The sequence below is a fragment of the Triticum aestivum genome, chromosome 4B (assembly GCF_018294505.1).
Source record: "Triticum aestivum cultivar Chinese Spring chromosome 4B, IWGSC CS RefSeq v2.1, whole genome shotgun sequence".
Lineage (NCBI taxonomy): Eukaryota > Viridiplantae > Streptophyta > Magnoliopsida > Poales > Poaceae > Triticum > Triticum aestivum.
Window position 1 is genome coordinate 551,368,319 of NC_057804.1, and position 10,168 is coordinate 551,378,486.

A 10,168-nucleotide genomic window follows, 5' to 3' on the forward strand; every position below is an offset into this window, starting at 1 on the left:
CGGTCGGTTGTGATGGACACTTTGAACTCTTCGGGCCTCTTTGATTCGTAGGATTTTGTAAACATAGGAATAGGATTTGTGGTGGCCTGCCCACTTTAATCCTATAAGAATAGCAAGGAAATGCAGGGACCCGTGTGGCCTTTGAGAGTTACACGGATATTAACAGTACCACACCTTCAGTAGAAGAGAACTGGTATCCGAAGCCTTTCTAGCCGCACCGGCAATACTAGCACATATATTCCAGCAAGTTCCACTTTGCTGATTTTACTCTGATGCTTACGGTTTTCCCGTTATATCTACACTATGATCTGTGTAGCTGCTTTGTGTCACACTAGAAGCAGTCCACTCTTGAAGCTAAACACTGCAATGACTTACAAAATTGGCACCAAGGCATTGAGTGCCATCCTGATGCAATGAAACTCATACGCTCCCCACCTGTTGATTCTTGGTCAGAATATGATCCTAATGACTATTCTAACCTCGAGGAGTCAAAGGCAGATGGCATGTCCTATTCACCCATCAAGGTGCCTGTTCTAATTTGGCAGGGTTTTATTGACTGTCCGTATCTTGCATATGTTGTCTTGCATTTCTTCTACTTTGTTGCACCGCCATCTGCTTAGTTTACTCATCATATATGTTGAGATGCCATGCCCATCCATTATCAATACATATTCCATCTGTCATCATACCATGTTTTTCCACTCAAATGCTATTCTTATGCATCAAACATCAAAAAGGAAGAGGGTGATTGCCGAACCCGAAGGAGCACCAGCAAAGTCCTTGAAAAACATGGTGGTGTCGGAGAAATTAGACAACACCCCACTTATATTGGTTGTACAACCAGTGACACCAAACGTAGGACCGACTCCAGTAGACTGTACCCATACTTCACTGGCCACACCACTAGCCTCACCACACAGGACCTGCACTCCAGCAAAAGGTATACCAATTTCAGTTGCCATAGCACCAGCCGTACCACAGAAAAATCCCACTCCAGCAAAATGTATAGCAAGTCCACCGACTGAAGACCTATCCCAACTGCAGAGACGGCCAATTCCTGCATATTGGAACCCTATTCCAGTTATTCCCTGTTTAAAAGACAATGCTTTCAATGTTGTTAGGGACTACGTGCATATATTTCCATCGTGGGAAGATTATAGTGAAGACAAAGACCATTTTCACATCTTCATGTCCAACTTACATGTAAGTGCTATTATTCATGGTTATTATTTTCCTGTTTTCTGCTGATTGAACACATCAATGATTTACATTACATTGTTGTAAGTAGGCGAGGGTCAATCTGGATAGTCATGACGAGCAAAGCTTTCTTGTGCTTTTCAAGGAAGCATTGCAGCAGTATCGGTGTTACCTAAGGAAATCACACTTTGATGGCAAGTCTACAAACGAATTTCCGGTGAAGTCTCCTTTGCTAAATTTAGAAGACATTGAATGGAAAAACCTTGTTATGCACTGGTCTCGTTCCCAGGATGAGGTAATGTCTATGAAATCACATGACAATTTGAACTTCTACTTTTCCGCATGTGCCTTATGAATCTTTTTTGCAGGAAATCTGCTCGAAGAAGAATTCCGGTTTGAAAAGAACGGCAGGATATCGCAAATATGCTGCCTACTGGTTTGCTCTTGTTAGTACCTGTTGTCCTGTATTACTATACTTGCATACATACCTGGTTCATTATGTGACAGCAGTATGCATGATAGCTTGCTTATCAACTGTCGCTCCAAATTATCAGATCTGTATGAATGGTTACATTAGTGTAGAATATATCCAATAACAATGAATTTTTTTAGCTCTGCATTGTTCTTGTAAGTACATGATGTCCTTGATCAGTGTACTGATATTGATAGGTAGTTGTTCATGTACCATCACTCTGCAACTTATTTTCCTTTGCCCTCCATTTTCTACACATCAGATCTATATTTACTCTCAAGGTTGTCAGAATCGTGATTTTGAATCGGATCGGAGCTCCGATGGTAGGATCGCAAATTGTAGAATCTTCACTATCAGGATCGTAGAAACGTAGATTCTATGAAGTAAAATCATAGAATCATAGGGGTTAGTTTGGATCGTAAAGTCATAGAATCGTATAATAGAATCGCGATTCTAACAACCTTGTTTACTCTTACCATAAGGTTGGATAACACTGATGGTACTGAAGAAGTTTAGTTGTTCATTGTTCTTGGCTGTACCTTTTGCCTGTATCGCTGTACTTACATTATAGCTACTAGGTTATGTAGCATCACTCTTCATCTTATCTTAAATATTCTCCATTTTTTCTTATATTATCACATCTATATTTACTCTTAACAAAATGTAGAATAAAGGCAATGCTTATGAAGAAGATTATGTGGTAAACTTCTTGAATTGCCCCCCCTCCCCATCAGCATGGATAAGGGCTTTATAGAGTCTGTCTTCACCAATAATGTAAGTTTATCCTTCTCAAGCCTCCAAACTTTGTCGTGTATATTTGGTTAGGCATGACTGCAACAACTATTTATTTTTGGTGTTTGCATCATATTGCATGTTTAAAGTTTATTATGTAGTTCATAAACAAAAGTTTGTCCTTCTCAATTTAAGTTTTCAGTTGTACAACCAAGTTCCTTCTTTATACCATGTAAATTAAACTATACATAGCAAGTGATCTTCTTTTGCATTGCATGTATGCTTTTGTTCTTGATCCGTAATCCAGTGGTGTGGTGAACCTACCCACTATAGCACAATGTCATATTCTATAATGTCTTAACTATGAACAATGTCATATCATTCTACTATTATTTAAACCGTCTCTTTATTTGCCAATCTGAAATGGGATAAATTGACAGCACACTAACCATTGATACTTATGAGTTCTTGATTTGTTATCCAGTGGTGTCGTGAAGCTGCTAACTCCTTCACAATGTTATTTCCTACCATGTCTTGACCTGAACAATACCATATTGTGTTAATGCAATTTTAGACTATGTCACTTTATTCGTCAGTAAGAAATGTGATGAATTTTCAGCACTGATACTTTTATGTGCAAAACATGTCATCTATCTGCTTGTTTATCTTTCAGAGTGAGGAGGATATAAGTGTTAAACAAGCGTAGTCTCATCAGCTTGCTCAGCTGCTTGCGCTACAGCTCCCCAGCAGGGCTAACATTTCTTGAACTGTATTGAAGTGTTGTCGGTTTTGTATATTATTTTGTCGGTGTGATTATTTGCACTGGTGGCGATCTTTGATGCCCAGTGTATGTAATCTTCTGTTTGCTTGTGCTTTATTATCATAGTGGCGAACTTTGATGCCCTGTGGATGTAATATGCCGTAATTCTTTATTGTATAGTCTAGGTTTTTTCTTATTCACGATGCTGTAGTATTTTTAATGTATATATATCATGTCTTCGCAGTAAACCGGCCAAACCGTAAATTTACGGTACATGATCGGGACGTCATGCAATCACGATGTATGATCCGCATCATGGGCCCCGTCATCTTGGTCCGTTAAAAGGCCTAAATGTAAACTGGCCCACTAGTAGATTCGGGCCTTTAATAGGCTGAGTAAACCGCCGGCCCTCTTTTTGCAAGAAAACTCAATGGGCTTTTAGGAGGCTGAGAAGTAGGTTGGGCCAGAAACGTGCCGAATAGCTCACGGGCCGGCAGCAGCCCAAAATGGACCCCAGCCATGATTGTGCGAATCAAATCCCGGGCTTTTAACATGCCAAAGTTGTCTCAGTCCTTGTTTGGCCCAATCAGATTATCGACTGCGAGCAGGCCGGATGCAAACCGGGCCGTAGTTAGGCCCAACTATATGACGGGCTTTTAACAGGCCGAAATTAATATAGGGCCGAAATGTTAAACGGGCCCTTAACAAGCCAAAACTAATAGCAGGCCGAATTACTAAATGGGCCTTTAGCAAGTGGGCCCAAAAGCATAGCGTCCAGTTGACGGGCCGAATTTGGTATGGGCCATAATTTAGCCCAAAGCCTCTTAAAGGGCCGGACCTGATCTGGGCCATAATTTGGCCCAGAATGTGGTAGGCTTTTAACGGGCCAGATCTCATATGGGCCATTAATAGGCTCGGAATGTGGCAGGCCATTAATGGATCACATCAAATATGGGCCGGCATTTGGCCCAAAACATGGCAGCCAGTTAATGGGCCGGCCTACTAGGGTCCTCAAAATCTTGTGGGCCTACAACTGGGCCGCCCCATTAATGTCGGCGAAATCTCATGGGACTTTAGCTGGGCCGGCCCATTATGATCCACAAAAATCTTGTGGGCATTTACCTGGCCGACCCATTATGGCTGACAAAAATGTTGTGGGCCTTTACCTGGGCCGACCCATTATGGCCCGCAAAATCTTGTGGGCCTTTAGCTGGGCCAGCCCATTATGGTCCACAAAATCTCATGGGCCTTTAGCTGGGCTGACCCATTATGGTCCACAAAATCTTGTGGGCCTTTAGTTGGGCCGACCCATTTAAACTTTATGGGACACTTTTGGGCCGGTCTACGTGTCAACATATCATAGACGCATCTTGCCCATTGGATGAGTGACACCTGTGCCAACACGGAGCTGATACGTGTTTCCTCCAGCCAATGACAATTTATAGGTGGAAAATCCCCATAATTCCGGGCTGTTAACGGGTTACTGGATCCAAAACCGGACCCGATAGCTTAACGGCGTTCCGTTACGGTGGATGCCACGTGTCGGTCACCCTTGACTAAAGCATTTCTGTGACGCGCGATTTATTGTCATGGAAGTGGACACTTCTGTGATGATAATTTTGGTAATGTCATGGAACACTTCTACGACAGCACTGGTATGACTATCTTCATTCTGTCATAAAATCGTCATGGATGTACATGCATGACAAAAAACGCGACCTACTGTGACAAACACGGATCATCACGGAAGTGTATTTTTTTGTATTGGAAAGATGATCCTTGTCCAAGATATATGTGCATTTGCCCATCTTGGAGTTTTTAGGACCGAAAGTATGTCTAGAGGGGGGTGATTAGACTAGACCAAATGAAAATCTAGCCTTTTCCCAATTTGGGAGATTTTAGCAACTTAGCACTAGTCAAGCAAACAACCTACACATGCAATTCTAAGAGTATAGAAGCAGAATGTAAATCATTGCATATGAAGGTAAAGGGGAGGAGTTTGGAGGGAGCAAACACAATGTAGACACAGAGATTTTTGATGTGGTTTCGATAGGTGGTGCTATCGTACATCCACATTCATGGAGACTTCAATCCACGAAGGGTAACGGTTGCGCGTGTCCACGGAGGGCTCCACCCACAAATGGTCCACGAAGAAGCAACCTTGCCTATCCCACCATGGCCATCGCCCATGATGGACTTGCCTCACTTGGGTAGATCTTCACAAAGTAGGCGATCTGCCCTTACAAACTCCTTGGTTCAACCCCACAATCTTGACGGAGGCTCCCAAGTGACACCTAACAAATCTAGGAGACACCACTCTCCAAAAGGTAATAGATGGTGTGTTGATGATGAACTCCTTGCTCTTGTGCTTCAAATGATAGTCTCCCCAACACTCAACTCTCTCATAGATTTGGCTATGGTGGAAAGATGATTTGAGTGGAAAGCAACTTGGGAAAGCTAGAGATCAAGATTCTTGTGGTTGTATTGGAATGTCTTGGTCTCAGCACATGAGTAGGTGGTTCTCTCTCAGAAAATGAGTAGTAGAAGTGTAGGCACGTTCTGATGGCTCTCTCTCAAATGGAGAAGGGGGTGGAGGGGTATATATAGCCTCCACACAAAGTCTAACCGTTACACATAATTTGCCAAACTCGGTGGGACCGAATTGTGAAACTCGATGAGAGCGACTTGGTCGAAAATGTGAACGTTAGGCTTTTCGGTGGGACAGACAACATCAACTCGGTGAGACCGATGCACTAGGGTTAGGGCAAAACCTCATCTCGGTGAGACCGGTCGCATGAACTCGGTGAGACCGATTTCTGTAATTGATACGTCTCCAACGTATCTATAATTTTTCATTGTTTCATGCTATTATATTACCCGTTTTGGATGTTTATGGGATTTACTTTACACTTTTATATCATTTTTGGGACTAACCTACTAACCGGAGGCCCAGTCTGAATTGTTGTTTTTTTGCCTATTTCAGTGTTTCGAAGAAAAGGAATATCAAACAGAGTCGAAACGGGATGAAACCTTCGGGAACGATCTTTTTGGAACAAATGCAAACCTGGAGACTTGGAGTGGACGTCAAGCAACAACCGAGGCAGCCAGAGGAAAGTATGGCTCCCACCTCCACCCCGCCGCCACCTTAACCCTAGCCACCCACCCCACCGGCGATCAGCCCACCTGACCATGGGTTTTCACATCTGATTGCACCACTCTCCCCGGCGCACGTTCCTCTCTTTGTTGGTTGTCTTCTCCATGGCGGTGCATGCTTCTATCTCCTTGGGCTTGGATTTTAGCTCAGGGATGGCTTTGGCAACCGCGATCCAGCGCATGTTCAACAGATCTGTGCATTCGACCTCTGACTCCGGCCACTTCCCGATGGTGGTCTCCTTTGCCAGGCATTCATTTCGTCTTGATGAGGATACTGTTGGTCTTGCTCTTGAATCTGCTATTGGAGGATATTGCTCTCAGCTTAAGGTATCATACCTCCATGATCGGGTTTTTTCTTTGACGGTTTCCTGCAAGCAAGTGGGGTTTTTCATTCTACATCAACGTAGTTTTGTCCGCGATCTTTTCAAGTGCTATTTTCATCTTTGGGGCCATGGCGGTCCAGATTGGGAGAAAGAATTTCATCTCTGGCAAGTTGAATGCCAGCAGGAATGGACCTTAGTTAGTCCAACAAAACATAGGGTTTTACTTGGGTTGCAGGCCATGAAACATGCTCCTAGTAAATCTTATTTGCGTTCTAGATCTGCCTCTGGCCACCCAAAGAAAAAGCTAAGTTTTGCTACGTTCATCAACTATCCTGCTCGTAAGGAGTATAGTTATCATCCCATGCCCTCTGATGTGTTGACAGTACGTGAGGCTGGTTATCATGTGTCAGCCCAAGAAGCCTCAGGCGCCTCATCTCCGGTGCCGTCCATAGCTAGCTTGCCGCCTCCGGCGATCTTTTTGGGTTCGTTCCAACTTTCCCCGGAATCTACGCAATCGGTTGGCGGCAGCCCCGGATCTCTTGCTGGTTTGAAGTTTGTTGGACCAGAATTTGTGGACATTCCGGATTCTCCACAGTTGGAATGTGTTGGGCCTTCACAACAGCCCACTTCCTCCTCCTCTCAGCCCTTTGAAATTTCTGATGATGAAGAGGACATCTTGGCCCAACGGGACTCCACAGTTTTCGAGCAATCATCTCCATCGCTGCAGGATGTAGTCAGGGATTTGCAGAGCTTTGACGAGATGATTGTGGATATGGCTGCAAAGTTTTGGGACTGCCAAAATTGCTTGGGTATGGGCCACCGGATAGAGACTTGTAATAACAGGATTCGGTGTAGGAATTGTTTTCGGTCTGGTCACATTAAACGGGACTGTACCGACCAACCACCAAACTCTCCTCTCTGGGTGCCCAAAGTCCCATCAAAAGGCTTTGGAGCTCGCGCCAAGCAAGACAATTCTCCGGCCTCTTTTGTTTCCCCAAACCTGATGCCTCTCCCCCCCAAAAAACTCAATCGTCCGCCTCCCACACATCGCCGCCAAGCTTCCAATCTTTGCCGGCCGATCCTGCTTCCACCGCGCCGTCAGCATCAGTGCTACCACCTCCAATGGCGGTCTATGCGATTGACCCGCATCGCTTTGTTCTGGCTGGATATGATATCGTTGACGGTGGAGAAGATCGGCTCCCAAGGACATTCTACACGCCTGCAATCACGCTACCCCGCAACCATGAGCAATACATGGTGGCAATAGTTGAGCCCATACCAGAAGCGCACTTGGTTGCTATCCGTCGTCAGCAGGTGCTTGATTTTCTTACACAGACTTTGCATATTCCGGTGCTTTCTGCCCAGACTTGGTTCCAAGGGGTGGGGCTTTTTGAGTTGGAAGATCCTATAGTGAGGGGTTCGTTTACTCAGCATCCTCCTTTTCCCCTTGGATTGGATGAAGATGGAGAGGAATTTTTTGTCAGGTTTATTCCTCACAACCAGGGGGAAGGTTTCAGGGCTATTCATGGTCATAGGACAGGTTGGCTCATGTTTGTTGGTGTGCCTCTTGATTATCGCAACACGCAGTGCTTGGTGGAGGTCGTCGGAACTTTTGGTCAGTTCCATTACTGGAATCAAACAGACCGCCGTCTGGTTAGATCCCTGGTCAGAGCCTCTTTTCCAGATAATGCCTTGGTGCCGCGTTCTGTGTTTTTTTGCAATTTTGCAAATTGGGGTGGTACTATGGTATCTTGGACTGCTGGTTGCTTCATCCTGACTGGTGATTTCACAGATGCTATGATACCTGCTGACGAAGACCCAATGCCTCTTGACGGCAATCCACATCCTATGCCAGGCGTAAACCCACCACAGCCCTTCTGGGCAATGCCACCATATCCTGCGCTTGGTTGGAATGCTGTTCCACCGAACCATAATCCAAATCAGGGTAACAATGTGGGCGGCTGGGGTGTGGGTGCTACTGAGGCCTATAATGTCAATGATGATGGATGGGGCCCTTGGGATGAACAGATTCAGCAGCCACAGCAGCAACATCAGGATGTACATGCCCAGCAGCAGGATATTGTTCAAGAGCAGAATTCCATGGTCCTTAACCCTTCTTTGGATTCCGACAATGACATGGATTTGGAGGAAGTTCAGCAGCCCATCCATCATGTTGTGGCGCAGCACCCACTGGCTCCCCTTGATCCAATTCAACTGGGCATTGTTCGTGTGGTTTATGGTCCTTCGCTTCCTCCACATCTTATATGGGAGAGGTCTTTCCGTTCTCTGCTGCCCGAGTTTTTCATCCGCAAAGTGCCTGCTCCACTGTCCTCATTCCAATAATGGCAGTCACATCTCACCACCTGCGTTTGGCCTGAGCAATATGAGTTCTCTTTTGGATCCATGATGATGCCCATCAACTCCTCCACGCCTCGCTTGTCTGTTGTTATTGAAGAGATCTCCTCAGATAAGATGGAGCCCAAAGCTTCTGTTCATGATCATGATGAACCTGTGCAGCCTATATCTGCTGACTTGCCACAGAACCATGAGGATTTCCTGTTCACGTATGTTCTTCCTTCAGTGCTCGGCAAGCATGGACGTGAGGCCAGCCGTGGTCGTCGGTCATCAGTTGTAGTGGCTCCAATTCCAGATTTCTCCATCAGACGCATGACATGCAGTGCTGCTAAGGCCTCTGGCTACAAACCAACTTCAGCCATTCCCATCAAAGCTTCTGCTTTGTGCCGCCCGAGGGCCAAGAAGACCCAGCCATCAGTTGTTGACTCGGACGATCAGGATGATGCTGCGCGGGCGATACCTCCACCAACACCCATCGCTGACCTTCAGGAATTTGGCGCTCGTCTTGGTTTTCCTGCAGATCTTCTGACTCCAGAGAAGCTTACGGCTCCTCCTAAGAATTCTTCTTCTAATTCATTGTCCGATGATGAGTAAACCTAGTCTTCAGAATTGGTGCCAGAGGAGTATTGCCTGGCATAGTTTTTATTTCCTTCGTGGTTATGTGTTTTCTGAACTTGTGGCTCTGTATGCTCTTTTGGGTCGTCTGTTTGTGGTCTATGAAACTGCTAGGTTATGCCTGACAGTACTTATTTTATCGCCGCGAGTTATTTATGGATAATACACCTTATCGTAATTGGCGTGTGCTCTGTTGGAATGTTCGTGGCCTGAATTCTGATGCTCGTCAGCGTGATGTGAGAGCAAAGATTCAGGAGAGCCAATGCTCCATTGTTTGTTTGCAAGAAACAAAGTGTGCGGACTTTGATATTCGAAAAATTAGATCCTTTTGTCCTTGGCGCTTCGATACTTTTGTTTTTTCCCCGACAGTTGGTGCTTCTGGTGGCATCCTTGTGGTTTGGAACTCGTCCATCTTCCATGGGACCCTCGTAGAAATTCAGAGCTTTGGCATTGTTATTTCTTTTCAGTCAGTTCATAATGCTGAGAAGTGGACCCTTGTGTCCGTTTATGGACCCTATGATGGCCCCCTTAGGGATAATTTTGTTAGCTGGCTCTACCACC